Genomic DNA, 16,847 nt, shown 5'->3' with positions numbered 1-16,847 from the left:
GCCAGATTGTTTTGTGGATTATTAGCACCAGTGGTGGAAATTTTGCTGAAGATGGTAAGTGGATTGAAATTCTTGGGTAAAATGAGGTGTGGAGAATTTACAGTGGTTGTCTTTTGATAAAAATGGTCTCGTACCTGTTGTATTTTGTGTAATTGAGGGGCAACTATAAATCACAAAATGAGTTACTTCCAACTTCTTCATATCTACACAGATAAAAAAGAATGGAAAATAGCGTCACTTAGATGAGACCTTATTTCTTTTTCACACAAATAATAGAGTATTGGAGGTTCAGTGGTGGAATTCTTAACTTCCATGCGGAAGACGTGGGTCTGATGCCTGGCCAGCGTACCTCATGCACAGCCGCCACCTGTCTGTCAGTGCTAGCTTCCATGTTTCTGTGATGCTAAAGAGGTTTCAATGGAGCTTCCAGACTGAGATTGACAAGGAAGAAAGGCCTGGTGATCTACTTCGGAAAATCAGCCAGTGGAAACCCTATGGATCACAACGGCCAGAGCCCCAAACAGGCATCATTTCGTTTTGTTGTGCATAGAGTTGCCTTGAGTCAGAGCGGACTCGATACCAGTTAACAATAAGGATAAATAGCATGAGTTCTGCTCCCATAGACACCTGGCTAAGGAAGCCAGTAATGATCTTGAACTAACAGTGAAGGCTTTCTGCTTCTCCCAGATAAATCTTGCTCCAAGGCAGGTGATAAGAATACAGTCCCGAAATGAATTTCTTTTGGGCAAAAAGAAAACAGAAAAGGAAAGAAAAAGGAAAGAGCATTTTAAGAAGGTGTTTGCTACTGGTGCTTTTCGCACCAAAACCACATTCTAGTTGCCACAGAGTCAGCTCCCACTCAGGGCGACCCCACGTGTGTCAGAGTAGAGCTGTGCTCCGTAGGGTTTTCAGGGGCTGATTCTTTGAAGTAGATTGCCAGGCGTTTTTTCTGAAGCTCCTCTGGGTAGACTTGAACTGCCAACCTTTTGGTTAGCACCTGAGCATGTTAATCCTCTGCATCATCTAGGGACTCCAAAACTACATTACATTGCATTGAATGACTGTATGTCCATTGAGAGGCAATGAGCATGAAGTCAGTAAACCCTGAGTCTAGTCAAGACACAGACTGACTTACCGTGTGATTTTCAGAGGTCCATTGACCGCTCTGGGCCAGCAACTTCATTTGCAGAGAAAGTTTGAACTAGATTACAAAGAACCCTTCCAGTTTTAAAATACCAAGATACAAAATTGGTAACAAACAAGAGAAATCCAGCAATTTATTTTTAGTAAACGAAGATTGATGCCAGACAATAACTTGCAGTGGGCTTACTTTATTTTTATTATTATTTTTTAAAATAATTTTCATTGCGCTTTAAGTGAACGTTTACAGATCAAGTCAGTCTGTCACATATAAGCTTATATACACCTTACTTCATACTCCCACTTATCTGCCCGTAATGAGTCAGCCTGCTCCCTCCTTCCAGTCTCTCCTTTCGTGACAATTTTGCCAGTTTCTAACCCTCTCTACCTTCCTATCTCCCCTCCAGACAGGAGATGCCAACACAGTCTCAAGTGTCCACCTGATACAAGTAGCTCACTCTTCGTCAGCATCTCTCTCCAACGCAGTGGGCTTACTTTAAATCCTCCTCCTTTGTCCACATTCTGTTTGTACCAAGCCTGTGAACTAAAGGCAGCTTGTCATGCTTTGAACTTCCTGGCTTATGTTGATTTGTATCAATCTGTTACTGTTACACATTTGAGTGGGAGCTGAGTTACATTTCATGAAAACTGCTCAGAGAACTAATAAAACCGTTACAACCCCACTTTCTGTGGGGATTGAGCGCATCAAGAAAATAAAGAAGGCATTGCCACTTTCAGGCAGCTGCTCTTTCAGTTAGACTGAAGATACTACAGTGGTGTTAAACTCGAGTCGCTTGTTTAAACATTAATCAAGAGAAGCTTTCTCCTCCTCCTCAAAAGTTGTAAGTGGCCACATGAATTTAACTACAGGTATACACAACCCCTAAAACTCTTTTTTAAAAAGTCGATTATTCCATAAAATAATAGCTTCAGAAGGCTTCCAAAGAACTGGCTATTGACACAGCAACCTAAAACAGGCAAACAAACAAAAACCCACAGTTGCCGTGGAGTTGATTCTGATTCCATTTGTGTCAGAGTGGAACTGTGATCCATAGGGTTTTCAATAGTAGATCACCAGGCCTTTTTTCCGACACACCTTTGGGTGGACTCGAACCTCCAACCTTTCAGTTAGCAGCCAAGCACCTTACCCGTTTGCACCACCCAGGGACAGCAACATTGTGAGGCATAAAAGTTAGTCCTCTCTCTCAAAACTGAATTGCTTGGTGATGAGATCTTTAGTGATTGCCCAGGACCTTCAGTGATTGATTGAGATTTAAAATCATAGGTGCAGTGTGGAATAACTGGACGACGACAAGCTTCTGATGGGCTTTCACAACAGATGAGGAGGAGCTCATAAAGAAAAGATTTTAAAAAAGGACGTAGGACTCTTTCCAAACCCTCCACTGGCCATTGCCAAAAGACAAACAGTGGGGTGGATTTAAGTACGCATTAGAGGTTAGACCAACAGCCCCTGACAAGTGAGTGCTATAAAGTCCCAACTGCACAAGAGAGCTCTCCAGAGCGACCTTGTCACACGCTGTTCCAAAAAAAAAAAAAAAGTGTAGGCTTTATCAGCTGCTGGGAGTGGGGGTAAACAGGCATGCATATTTTAGCCGTTCATTTGAAATTCAGTGTATAAAATAACTATAGCTTTTTACACTTGGGTGGAGGAAGTGTTTATCAAGATTTGTCAAGAGTTCAGACAACTGAAACCCATCAATGACCTGCCCTGTTCTTACACTTTACCTTTTTTACTCCATCTTAAAAAAAAAAAAAAAAACCCGTTGCCATCAAGTCGATTCTAACTCATAGTGACCCTATAGGACAGAGTAGAACTGCCCCATAGGGTTTCCAAGGAACACCTGGTGGATTTGAACTGCCGACCTTTTGGTTAGCAGCTGTAGCTGTTAACCACTACGCCACCAGGGTTTCCATCTTACTATCTCTTTAATTAGGGGAAAGATGGCAGCTCAACCAGTAGTCAGAGTCTTTAATGGACAGAATCAGATGAATTCTAGTTTGAAACACTTTTTCTCTGCTTTCTGCCCTTGATAACTGTACTTCAGAGTCTTTAATCATTTAAATGTCACGAATTCTTCTGTATTTACTTATTCCGATTAGTAAATTTGAAATGCTGCAAGCAAATTCCCAGTGGTGTATATTATACTTTTCAAGATGCATCACCTACCCCAGCCTGGTGCTTTGTTTTCTTTCTTTTTTGCTCCCCCTTCCTCCCAACCGCCTGTATTTTAGGACACCGCGTGGAGATCAGTTGTGCGATACCTCCACCCTGGTAGTTAATATGCTTGTTTGAGGTTGTAAAATGTGCATTTGAGAAAAGCCAGGGATTTCCCCTGAACTCTCCACTAACTGCTTGAAGTGGCATTTTCATTCTGACTCGGTGTTTTGTTTTGTTTTGCTGCAGCATACTGGAGCATAATGAGAACGTTTATTCTGAGGCCTCAGAAGTAGTGCTGTTACGGATCACGAGCAAGAGAGAGAGAGTGGACTTCAGCCTCTCTGAATGGTCTTGAAACACAAATGGTTTTTGGTAAGTCGTCCGAAGGACTTGGCATTCCTTAGCGTTCAGTTTCATCAGTTGTCATTTATTTGGTGTCCTGGGACATTTTATTCAAGTGCAGAGCTATCTCTTTACAGTTCAAGCAAAAGGAGGTTTGAGAAAATGTTGTTCTAGTCATTGAGAGCCAAGGGAGCCACTAAATTTACTTAGCGCGTTTGTTTCTGAAATTTGCAAAATAGTAGGATCTGAGTAGAACATGTTTGTGGATAGAAAAACACCAAAAAGGGAGAAAAAATCCAAAACACCCAAACAACTAAACACACAAATAACAAACAAGACACAGTTTCCAGAAAGCATAAGGGATTAATCACAGAGTGGATTCAATCTGGTGGCAAACTCGTTAAGCTGTGGTGAGTATTGGAATGGCCAAGGTGAGAAGCTTTGTGAGTTTTCAGATCCCATCAACAAACATTTATGTAGTACCTTTTAATGAAATATGATCCCCCTGATGGATGATCTTGGTTTGGGGGTTGGAATTCAAATACTTATACTCGAAATGATAAATGGGTTATAAATAAATTATAAACTATACACCCCAATTATGTGAACTTCCAAGGAGGTTTTCTCGGCCTGTTATTGTAGCCACTGTTGAGTCTGCTCTGGTCCTGTGTCATCCTCACAATGGCCAGCATGTTTGAGGCCATGGTTACAGCTATTGTAGCCGTCCATCTCACTGAGGGCCTCCTGTGCCCTCACTGCCCCTTTGCTTCACCAAACATGATGTCCTCCTCTAGTGATTGATGTCTCCTGATGACGTGTCCAGACAAGCAAGTTGGACAGTGTTCTGTTGTGATCTGTAAGGTTTCCGTTGGCCAACTTTTGAATGTAGGTCTCCAGGCCTTTCTTCCTACTCCATTATAATGTGGAAGCTCTGCTGAAACCAGTCCACCTTGGGTGACCCTGCTGGTATTTGAAATCCTGGTGGCATAGCTTCTGGCAGCATAGCAGCACGGAAGCCACCACCGTATGACAAACCGACAGACGGGTGGTGGTTTATCAGCCTGGTTCATTGTATTTCCTGAAAATAGAGTCCTCAGATGGAAGCCCAGTTCTGCCCCAACTATCTTTGTGACCGTGGACAACTTACTCATTTTCTTGCAATGAGTCATCGGTAAAAAAATGTGGGCACGTACCTAGATGTTCTCGATGGTCTCTTGTAAATACCAAATTCTATAATTTACTGTAGTGAAATCGGTTAAATAATTATCCCCTTTAACTCTTGTTCAGTCGAGTATATTGTGTGTCCTTGGCAAGTCTTGTTTTGTAGAGGGGCCAATTGTTCCAGCCAGTGTGGAAGAAAGGGGCCAGGTACCTGGCGGCTCTCTTCTCCCTGCCCAGCACTGGTCCCATTAACCAGTCCTTCGGTCAAGGAGGAATTTCGGTTTCTGTGGTTAATAATTTCTTCCCTCTTAACATAAAAAAAAAAATGACACAGCATCTTGTGAATTTTATATTCAAGTAAAAGAGATAGGCACGTGTTGAATAATTGTGTTTTTTTTTTTTTTCTGTAGGAGATCTAAATGTTTCCACCTCTCTGCTGTCACTTTGTTACTGGTTATCTGCCAGACCTTTAATCCTGTGGAGCCCCAAACTTTGTTTTACATTGAACGGAATTTATTTTGTCTTTCTTCCTTACAAAATGTCCCCTTTCTGAAGCTGAGCTGTGAGGGGCCCTTTAAAGGATGCTCAGATGTCACTCTTGGTGGCAGCTGGCTGTCTGCTTATGAGTGGTACACTATTTGGGTTTCAGAATGCATTTCTTTTTTTTTTTCTCTTACAAATGTTAAATGATGAAGTGCAGGAAACCACATGAATGCCGTATGAGAATGAAAATTCAAACGGTTTTATCTGGAAATGCCAGTTTTATGGTTCTCTAGGTGTCCTTAAAAAAAAAAAAACCAAACCCACTGCCATCGAGTGGATTCCAACTCATAGTGAACCCATAGGACAGAGTAGAAATGCCCCGTAGAGTTTCCAGGGAGCACCTGGCAGATTCGAACTGCTGACCTTTTGGTTAGCAGCTGTAGCACTTAACCACTACGCCGCCAGGATTTCCGGCAACCGTCCCTATAATCAGCATCTTTACCTGTTTGTTGAAGGCCTTCTACCCTCGCCTTCATCTTCATTTGTGCTGTATGTGAAAGCCACCTTATCACGCTCAATCAGGAGATGTGGGTCACTGATTGGCCTCTCTTTCAGAACGCTTATAGCATTCAGAGTCTGCATCATATAATTTGGTGGTTTAAAAAAATCTCTTGCTGGGTGTTTGTCATTACCTCATCTGGATTGCAACTGCTTGAGGGCAGGAATCAGATCACAAAGCAGTGCTTCTCAGGGGTGAGCTAGGCTGAGGACTTCCTGCTTCAGAATCACCTGGATGGGTATATTAAAATTGCAGAGATAGCAACTCTAGATTCGATGACTCTGTTTTTAAATTTTATTGCAGTGAAACATAGAATACAAAAAAGTTGCCATTTTAGTCATTTTTAAATGTACAATTGAGCAACGTTAATTATATTCTCCATGTTGCGTACCTGTCACCGCTCTCCATCTGAAGACGTCTCCTGTTACTAGACTCAGACCCTCTGGCAACAACTCGCTGTTCTTCCCACTTCCCAGCCCCTGGCAACTACCAAAAAACTCTTGTCTTTATGCATTTGCCTATTCTAGTTATTTTGTATAAGTGGGATCATACTATATTTGCCCTTTTTTGTGCCTGACTTATTTCACTCAGCATGATGTTTTCAAGGTTCATCCATGTTGTAGCATGTATCAGGACATCATTTCTCTTTAAGGCTGAGTAATATTCCATTATGACCACATTTTGTTTATCAGTTCCTCAGCTGATGGACACTTGGGTTGTTTCTACCTTTTGGCTATTGTGAATGATGCTACAGTGAACGTTGGTGTACACATATTTGAGTTGCTCCTTTCCAGTTTCTTGGGTACATACCTAGGAGTGGAATTGCTGGGCCATAAGGTAATTCTATGTTTAACTGTTTGAGGACCTGCCAAAGTGTTTCCCATTTTGCAACCCTGCCAGCAGGGGATGAGGGTTCCAGTTTCTCCATGTCCACATTATTTTGATAACAGCCATACTAGTGGGGATGAAAGGGTATGCCATTGTGCTCTTGGTTTACATTTCTCTATGTGCAATGGTTAAGCACTTAGTTGCTAATTGAAAGGTCTTCGGTTCAAACCCAATCATTGGCTCCATGGGAGAAAAGAAATGGCAATCTATTCCCACTCCCAAGGATAACAGTTTTGGAGATCCCGTAGGGCAGTTCTATTGTGTCATATAGGGTTGCTACGAGTCGGAATTGACTCAGTGGCAGACAACAATAACGACAAAAATGATTAATGATGTCGAACATCTTTTCATAGGCCTATTGGCCATTTGTATATCTTCTTTGGAAAAATGTCTGTTCAACCCATTTTTAAAAATAATATTTCATTGAATTTTTAGTGAAAGTTTACCAAATTGGGCCCTGTGCACAAATCGTTGAGTGGCATTTGCTACATTTATCACAAGGTGTCAACATTCTCTTTAATTGCGTTCTATTTGTTCCATTTTCAGTACTGTGCTCCAGTTTTTCCTGCCCCCATATCATCTCATCTTTGCTTTTGAGTAATTGCTGACCTTTTGGTCTCACACAGGTGGTTTTAAAGTAGAGCACCGATCTTACGGGTAATATCCTTTATTTATTTTGTGTGGCACTCTACTGTTTCACTAAAGGGCGATCTCTGGGGATAGGCTCGGCTCTAGGCATAAAAAGTGTCTCAGGGCAATAGTCTCAGGAAGTTCACTGTTCTCTACTGTTCCAGTTTGTCTGTTTTTTTTTTTTTTTTTTTAAAGAGTTGAGTTCTGCTCCACATTTTTCTCCTATGCATTATTCTATTTGTGACCCCCATCAGAACGGTCAGTGGTGGTAGCCACCTTTTGCTTGCTTTTTAATTGAATTGCGTGTCTTTTTGTTGTTGAGTTGTAGTCAGGCAACTGTTTTGCTCACTGAGTCGGGAACAACCGTCAGAGACTACTTGAGTATCCCTCTGTCTGCCTCCTTACCTGCAGCAGAGGGCCCAGGACTGAGCACATAACAGGTGCTCAGGAAATATTTGCTTGTTGTTGTCAGAGGCATCAAACCATAATGGTTACATTTGCTCTTCAGTTGTCTGGCCCTTTCAACATATGGGCCAGCATATTCTATGAACCCTGAGAAACCTGGGTTTTACCTGGACATGGAGAGTAATCCCACTAGGCCTGGAATGGAGACTCATTTGGAACCCTTCCAGATGTCTCTCTCTCCTCGGCCACTGACTCTTTTTGTCCCTAGAGGTGGGAGTAGCCCCTGGCTGAGTGTGGCATAGCAGGACTGCTGGGAGCTTTGGACTAGGGTACCAGGCCTGGAGAAGGATCTGAGGGTGGGGGCAGGACTGCAGTAACCTATGTGCTTTATCCTCAGCTCCCAAAGACACGCCTACTGCTGTCTGCAGTTTGTTTTGCATGCCATTTCTTCAGGTTGTTAGGACTTGCAGGTTGTCAGTTTTGGTGGCAGGAGAGCAGTCCCGTCACTAAAATGGATAAAGTTAAGCTGCAGTGGACACACTTCAAAGCACCTCCAGTGGCGGAGGCTGATTCTGGATTTGAATCTGATGCTGACCGACTGCAACTGTGACACTTGGCCTCCTGCCTGCCTTCCCTTCTCCTCTTGCTCCAGCAAGGGCAAGCCTGGATTGGATTCCCCAGAAGAGATTTTCAGGGTGTTGTTGCTTCTGGTGCAACTCTTGAATGCCCTTGCTGGTGGTTCCAACCCTGGTTAAGGGATCTGACGGCTAGTTCAAGTCTAAAACCAAACTGAAGAACCCACGGAAGGCTAGCTAACCTACCAAGTAAAACAGTGGTGTAATTAGGAAATGTTCCAATGTTATTCGTAAGCTTTTCACTGGCTCATGCTTTTCAGTAGACTTCTGGGTCCTTCTTCCTAGTCTGTCTTAGTCTGGAAGCTCAGCTGAAACCTGTTCTCCATGGGTGACCCTGCTGGTATCTGAATACTGGTGGCATAGCTTCCAGCATCACAGCAACAGGCAAGCCCCCACAGTACAACAAACCAACAGACACATTGCGAAGAATGGGAATTCCAGAACACTTAATTGTGCTCATGAGGAACCTTTACATAGATCAAGAGACAGTTGTTCGGACAGAAAAGGGAGTACTGAGTGGTTTAAAGTCAGGAAAGGTGTGCATCAGGGTTGTATCCTTTCACCATACCTATTCAATCTGTATGCTGAGCAAATAATCCGAGAAGCTGGACTATATGAAGAAGAATGGGGCATCAAGATTGGAGGAAGACTCATTAACAACCTGTGTTATGCAGATGACACAACCTTACTTGCTGAAAGTGAAGAGGACTTGAAGCACTTACTAATGAAGATCAAAGACCACAGCCTTCAGTATGGATTGCACCTCAACGTAAAGAAAACAAAAATCCTCACAACTGGACCAGTGAGCAACATCATAAACGGAGAAAAGATTGAAGTTGTCAAGGATTTCATTTTACTTGTAACTACAATCAACAGCCATGGAAGCAGCAGTCAAGAAATCAAAAGACACATCACACTGGGTAAATCTGCTGCAAAGGACCTCTTCAGAGTGTTGAAGAGCAAAGATGTCACCCTGAAGACTAAGATGTGCCTGACCCAAGCCATGGTATTTTCAATCGCATCATAAGCATGTGAAAGCTGGACAATGAATAAGGAAGACCGAAGAAGAATTGACGCCTTTGAATTGTGGTGTTGGCGAAGAGTATTGAATATACCATGGACTGCCAGAAGAATGAATAAATCTGTCTTGGAAGAAGTTCAACAAGAATGCTCCTTGGAAGCAAGAGTGGGCGAGACTGTATCTTACATACTTTGGACATGTTGTCAGGAGGGATCAGTCTCTGGAGAAGGACATGATGCTTGGCAAAGTACAGGGTCAGCGGAAAAGAGGAAGACCCTCAACGAGGTGGATTGACACAGTGGGTGCAACAGTGGGCTCAAGCATAACAACGATTGTAAGGATGGCTCAGGACAGGGCAGTGTTTTGTTCTGTGGTGCACGGGGTCTCTATGAGTTGGAACCAACTTGAAGGCACCTAACAACAACAACAATTAGGAAATTTATTAGTGGTTAAGATAACCATTAAAAATGCATTTAAAAATTTTTTGCAGCTTTCTTTCTTTTTGGGGACTATGGCATAGTCACAGTTTTACTTAGAGAAGTTGTGTCAAGCCTGAGTTAAGGTGGTGCTAAAAGACATGTTCCAGTGTGGTGAAAGGGAAGCGTCATCCCCTGGGCCTCTATCTAATTTTGACTTCAGAAGCTTTGGAAACCAGAAAGGCAGAAGAGAGTGGTTTGGGAGCGGGCCTTTTCTCATATTCTCAGCTAAGCAAAGACAAACAAAAAAAACAAGCAAAAAACAACTAAAAACAAAACCATGGTGATACCCAAAACAATGTTAAGGGGAAATGAGATTCTTAGTATGTGCTTCTTGAAGATCTTCCTAGATTGTCCTCTGTGTAGGTTCTTTCTCTTGGGTGGGTAGGGATGAGGCCTGCTTTGGTAAAACAAGTGCACAGACTCTCAGCTCCAGAATAGAATTGCACATTTGTTTATGTAAGTGTCCTTGAACCTTCTTTAAAGATTTTCAGGTGGAGGAATAACCATGGACAAATCTAAAGAAATGATAAAGTGTGTGATTTAGGTGAAACACCGCATGCGGGCATTGCTGTTTTGGAGGTCTTCAGGAGCCCTGGTGGTGCAGACGTTAATTGCTTAGCTGCTAACCAACAGGTTGGCTGTTCAAACCTACCAGCAGCTCCTCGGGAGAAAAGTCCTGGTGATCTGTTCCTGTGAAGGTTATAGCTTAGGAAGCCCTGTGGGGCTGTTCTGCTCAGTCCTGTAGGGTTGCTATGAGCCAGAGTTGACTCAACAGCAATCAGCAATGAAGTGGTACATGGAATATTTGCTTTCTTGTAGCCATCCAGGGTTGGGAAAGAGAAAAACTGGTTCTGAAAGAGCGTTTGTCTGTGCCGCTTGCATTGTTTAACGTGCATAGTGGAGACGGCAGGCAGGATTTCCAAATGGCAACCTAAATCATAGGCTCTGCTTTTGGAAGGCAGATGTCCGTAAGAAGGGAGCCGGCACAGTATTCTCACTAAAGGCTATCATTTGAAAGCTCTGTGAATGTTTTCCAGCTTAGAGGAATTTGGTTCCTTCCACCTAAGCCGGTGTTCTGTAAAGCAGTACAAAGAATGCCTTCTGTTAAACGCGTTGTAACTTGCTTGTCTTGCTGATGTTAGCACGGGCTAATAATAAGCACATCAGACCTTCAGAGGAGCAATGTGGTTTGGTGTGGTGGTGAGTAAACCACACCAGTTCAGGAAATGGAGTGAATTTTCTTATAATAGGCATCATCAAAACACACGTTGATTTACTTAGTAGGTTCCCTTTCTTGGTGACAACTTGAGAGCTTTGAAGGGTGGTGTTTGCTGGGCATCAAAAGAACTCCCAGCTAAACTGCCGTGTTGGCACATGGTTGGAGTAAAAGCTGAAACTTAACGAGAGTTCAGTACTGCGCATGATCCCCCTGGAGGCTCAGCCACCATCATGGTGACATTAATAATTTGGCATGAATAACTAACATTTATCTGTCTTCCTCTTTGGAGCATGAGATTATTACTTCCAACTTTCTCCCAGTTGGATATTATATAAATACCTTAAACGTGTGTCTAAACCTAAAGGTATCATTATCCTTTATGGGTTCCTTGTTTTTCTTAAGGAGTCCCTGGGTGGGGTGGTGCAAACGGTTAACGAGCTTGGCTGCTAACTAGAAGGTTAGAGGTTCTTGTCTACCCAGAGGTGCCTTGAAAGAAAAACTTGGTGATCTACTTCCAAAAAAAATCAGACATTGAGAACGCTGTAGAGCACAGTTCTACTCTGACACACGTGAGGTGGAGCTGACTCCGTGGCAGCCGATTTTGTTCTTCTTAATAGCATCACCAATCAGCCATTCATTGATGATGCATGCCTTCTCTTCTTTAGTCTTCAGCCCTTGACCACATGCTTCTTAGTTTTACCTCTTAAATATTCTGTCTACCCACTCTTCTCTCTTCTCTTGCCTCTGTCCTATGTTAGGTGTTTAGTATCACTTGCCTGGACTACCGCACTGGCTTCCTAAAGAGTGTTCTTGCTTAAGCCTTTTCTCCCTGCATTGCATTCATCCTACTATTTCAAGAATTATTTTGCCAAAGAAAAGATGTGGTTGAACTGCTCCAATACTCTAAAACCCTTGATAGGATGTGAGAATATGAAAAAATGTATGTGATTTAATGTTAAGTATAAGATTCATAAAAAAAAAAAAAAATTTTTTTTTTTTATAAGATTCATACTTCACAGTTGCACAGTTATGAAGTAACGGTAAAAATATGTGCCTGTCAACAAAGACTAGAAGGAAAAAAAGCAAAAATGAAGATGTGTTTAGTGTTAGAGGGATTGGTACTTTTTTTTAATAAAAATAATTCTTCTTTAGTATTTTCCATAGTGATGAATGAATATGATGAAATGAAAAGGGTTTTGTTAGCTTCCCAGTCTCTACAAGATAAAATCTCAACTTCCTTGCATGACATTCAAGGCCTCTATAAATCCCTTGTCAATTTACTGTTTAAATCTCATCTCCCACTCTGTACTCCCCCATCCCTCCCATATGCCCATACTACTACATTTCTTCTAAATGTCCTATATTTTAATAACCATGCCTTTCTTTATGTTGGTTTTTCAGCATGAAATTCTATTTCTTTACCTGGTGAACACCTACTCATTCCTTGAGGCCTAATTGAAATACGTCTTCTTGCTGTGTTATTAATGCCTTTTGCAGTTCTCTGTTTATGTGGCTATCTCTGTGGATGGTTCATTAGGGCAGAGATTAGTTTATTTGAAGTCTTGTAGTCCAGATATCAAGCCCATTTCTACACATAATTAACCCCTTGCCAGCCAGTTGATTCTGACTTATAGCAACCTTATAAGACAGGGTGGAACTGCTCCCATAGGGTTTCCAAGGAGTGGCTGGTGGATTCCAACTGCCGACCTTTTGGTTAGCAGCCGAATTCTTAACCACTGCTCCCCCAGGGCTCCATAATAAAGCTTAATGAATACAGAAAAAGAAAGAAAGGAGGAACTCATCTAGAAATATACAAATAATCCTTCAATTAAGGATATTAAAAATGTTTTAGTGCTAATTAATGTTCACGAAAATTACAAAAAGTAAATGCTTTTAATTAAAAGAGTTATTACAAAAATGGTTGGATTCAACACCAGATGATTTTAACTAACTAAAATACTAGCGTGAATCTTTGACATTAGAACATTCTATCATTGGCTAGAATCACTTTAGCTTCTCGGAAGCCATATTTGTGAAGTTCCTAGAAATTGCTTTCTTAACTGTTTAATGCCATGCACAATAATATGGGCCAATCAGAAATCCACATAAATGACATATCCAGTGCTGGCAACGTTACGTGATTTTGTGGTATTTTTTTCTTAAGGAAATTAAAAAAGCCAAGACTGGATAACATTAAAGGATTGATGTAACATTTTCAGTTCTGAGAGGCTATTTATTCTGCTCTAGGAGTATATACTTGTTCCTTTTTTTTTTTTTTCATTTCTAAGAATTCTGTTTGATTAAAATAGCAAACAAAACAAAACTTTGCTTAAATAAAACGGGAAGTCATCTCCAAAATTTATTTAGTGCCCTCAGAAGTTTTTTTCAAAGGCAAGAGTGGGATGTTTTTTAATATCACGTGTTAAAAATGCCAGTAGATAAAAAAGATGCCTTGGGCATTATGCTCTTTTAAGAACTATCTATATGGGATCAAATTGACAACAGTAACTCGAGGGATTGGATGGGAGTCTAAGGGGGCAGTGAATTTACGTTAGTGTGGGAGGAACAACTCAGAAAAGGAGGGTGAGAATGGTTGCACAACTTGAATGTAGTCAGTGTCACTGAACTGTACATATAGAAGCTGCTGAATTGGTGTGTGTTTTACTATGTATATTCTCAACAACTGCAGTAACAAAGAAAATATAAACAAAAACAAAACAAAAAAAATGCCACTAGAAAAAAATCATCTTTTATAAACGTGAGCAAGTAGTTCAGAATGGGATTTTGTAGAGCATGTTAAACGTGAAGCATGTTCAACATCTTTTTAGTTAATATTTAGACATAAGGGGAAGATGTTTAAATATCATATATTACAGTATTATGTATATGTTTTTTTCTATTAATCTTTTTGTTAGATTCAGTAAGTTAGAATCAGTAATATTTTGACAATGGGGGAAGATTGTTAAATACTATATATTATGATATGCTGTTGTTGCTGGCTGCCCTTGAGTTGGCGCCAGACTCATGGCAACGCCATACACAATGAAACTAAATGTTGTATGATGGGTTATGGATTAGACCGTTGTGATCCCTAGGGTTTCACTGGCTTATATTTGGCAGTAGATCTCCAAGCCTTTCTTCCGACTCTGTCTTTGTCAGGAAGCTCTGCTGAAACCTGTTGAGCATTAGATAGCAGCATACAAGTTAGTCTTCACTGACAGGTGGGTGGAGGTTGCGCCTGAGGTGCATTCTCCAGAAATCAAACCTGGGTCTCCTGCATGGATAGTGAGAATGCTACCACTGGTCCATCACTGTCCCCATCTTATAGAATTTTATGTATATATATATACATTAATTTTTATTTTGCTTTAAGTGAAAGTTTATAAATCAAGTCAGTCTCTCACACAAAAATTTACATACACCTTGCTACATACTCCCAATTGTTCTCCCCCTAATGAGACAGCTACTCTGTCTTTTCGTGTCCATTCCACCAGCTTCTAACCCCCTCTTCCCTCTCATCTCCCCTCCAGACAGGAGATGCCAACATAGTCTCAAGTGTCCACCTAATCCAAGAAGCTCTCTCCTCGCCAGCATCCCTCCCCATCCCATTGTCCAGTCCAATCCCTGTCTGAAGAGTTGGCTTTGGGAATAGTTCCTCTCCTGGGCCAACAGAAGGTCTGGGGGCCATGACCACTGGGGTCCTTCTAGTCTCAGTCAGAACATTAAGTCTGGCCTTTTTATGAGAATTTGGGGTCTGCATCCCACTGCTCTCCTGCTCCCTCAGGGGCTATCTGTTGTGTTCCCTGTCAGGGCAGTCATTGGTTGTGCATATATATTTCCATTAATGTTTTAGTTAGATTCAGTACATTGGAATTAGAAATTCCAGTTCGAGATTTGCTACTTTTTTTTGCATGCTATCCTTATCCAACCTTCAGTTTTCTTGCCTATAAAATCCTGACAAAGTTGAACCATCATTGGATTAACTATTAGTCAACAACATTTATTGACTGATCGCTGATTCAGAAACATTAAAATACCACATCAGTTTTTAGTATTTCATGTAAATTGATCCTTGCCCATTTTGTAGTTTAAAGTGGAAAACCTTGCTTCATTTCTGATTTTTCTGTGTTCGTTAAAAAACCTGACCCTTCAGCTTTGGAGAAGATCTGTCATGAAATGTACCATAGCTAAGGTGAATGAGGTGTCCTTATGTGGTGCTAATGGTTAACAGGCTCAGCTGCTTACCTCAAACTTGGAATCTGGAGTTCACCCAGAGGCACCTTGGAAGAAAGGCCTGGTGATCTACTTGTGAAAAATCAGCCACCGAAAACCCTACGGAGCACAGTTCTACTCCAACACACTTGGGGTTGCCATGAGTTGTAATTGACTCCACAGTAACCAGTTACTGACTGTTGTATTGCTCTTCTGTGAGAGTCAGGACTCAGAAGCATCCTAAGTACCTAGTGGCAAACACTCAGGAAGGCAATAGGCTACTGCAGATTTCGTTATAGCCCCAGTTACTTTCCTACATAGCAGAAAACCAAACCCATTGCCATTGTGTTGATTCCAACTCCTAGTGACCCTGTAGGACAGAGTAGAACTGCCCCATAGCGTTTCTAAGGAGCGCCTGGTGGATTTGAACTGCTGACCTTTTGGTTAGCAGCCACAGCTTTTAACCACTGCACCACCAGGTTTTCCCCTCCCTTATCTTGAACTGCCCTCTGCAGCCTGTATATATGGGCCTGTGTGGTGAGGTTGTGGCTGTAGCTATGTAAGGCTATCTAGTGTTGGTTAGCATGAGTAGATGTGTCTGTAAGTAATAGTAACCTCAATGAGAAAGGCTGTGAAAGAGAACGATTCGTGAAATTTGGAGAATCTAAACACAGAACAGAATAACTCGATGGAGCGTAAAGTTCTAAAAATCCAGCCCTAAGAAGACTGATGACAGTTACCATAGATTTTTCAAGTAGTACCTAATGAAGTCCTGTGATGCTGCTACTGGGAAACAATATAATAATATAATGGAGTGTTGAAGAGCGTAGATGCTTGAGGCGGGCTTCCTGGGTTTGAATACCTGTCTGCGACTTAATAGTTGCGTAATCTTAAGCAAGTTACTCAACCTTTTTGGGTCTCAGTTTAGCCATCTATGAAATAAGAAAAAATAAAGCAGCATCTCTAGTGGCTGTAAAGATTAAATGAGTTAATGCATGTAAAATTTTCAGAAAAAGGTTAGCCGTTATGATTATATCACTTTCATGGAGTTCAGTTGGATGTTACTCAGCGCTAAACTTGTGCCCCACACTTACTTTATGCCAGTGCCTTCCTTCAGACTGAGTTTACAGTAGGTGGGGAAGGTGAGACAATGCTGTGGGAAGACAAAGGAGTGAGATATTTGGTCTGGTTAGGGGAGCGAGTGGCAAGGAGCCCTGGTGGCACCATGGTCAACCGCTCAGCTTCTAAACAAAAGGTTGCGGTTTCGAACCCACCCAGTGGCTCCAAGGGAGAAAGACCTGGCAAACTGCTTCTGTAAAGATTACAGCCTAGGAAACCCTCTGGAGCACTTCTCCTCTGTTATAGAGGGTCGCTATGAGTTGGAATTGATGCAACAGCACCTAACATCAACAAGAGGGGAGTGTCAAGGACTCAGAGGAATTATTTGAGCTAGACCTTGACTCGTGGGTAGGATTGCAACTGGCAGAGATGGGA

At 41.7% G+C, this 16,847-nt stretch overlaps 1 protein-coding gene across 7 annotated transcripts in view; it reads left to right on the top strand.

The window, feature by feature from the left end:
• The window catches only part of ATXN1 (ataxin 1), a 533,523-nt gene that overhangs the window by 118,454 nt on the left and 398,222 nt on the right, over positions 1-16,847 (top strand). For all 7 annotated transcript variants that reach the window (XR_007517400.1, XR_007517403.1, XR_007517401.1 and 4 more), the window contains exon 3: positions 3,566-3,691. The gene's annotated coding sequence lies outside the window, so the exon portion shown is untranslated. The remainder of the gene's footprint in view (positions 1-3,565; positions 3,692-16,847) is intronic.

The sequence above is a fragment of the Elephas maximus genome, chromosome 1 (assembly GCF_024166365.1).
Source record: "Elephas maximus indicus isolate mEleMax1 chromosome 1, mEleMax1 primary haplotype, whole genome shotgun sequence".
Classification (NCBI taxonomy): domain Eukaryota; kingdom Metazoa; phylum Chordata; class Mammalia; order Proboscidea; family Elephantidae; genus Elephas; species Elephas maximus.
Note: the sequence above shows the minus strand (reverse complement) of the source record. Positions and strands in the feature narration are given on the sequence as shown.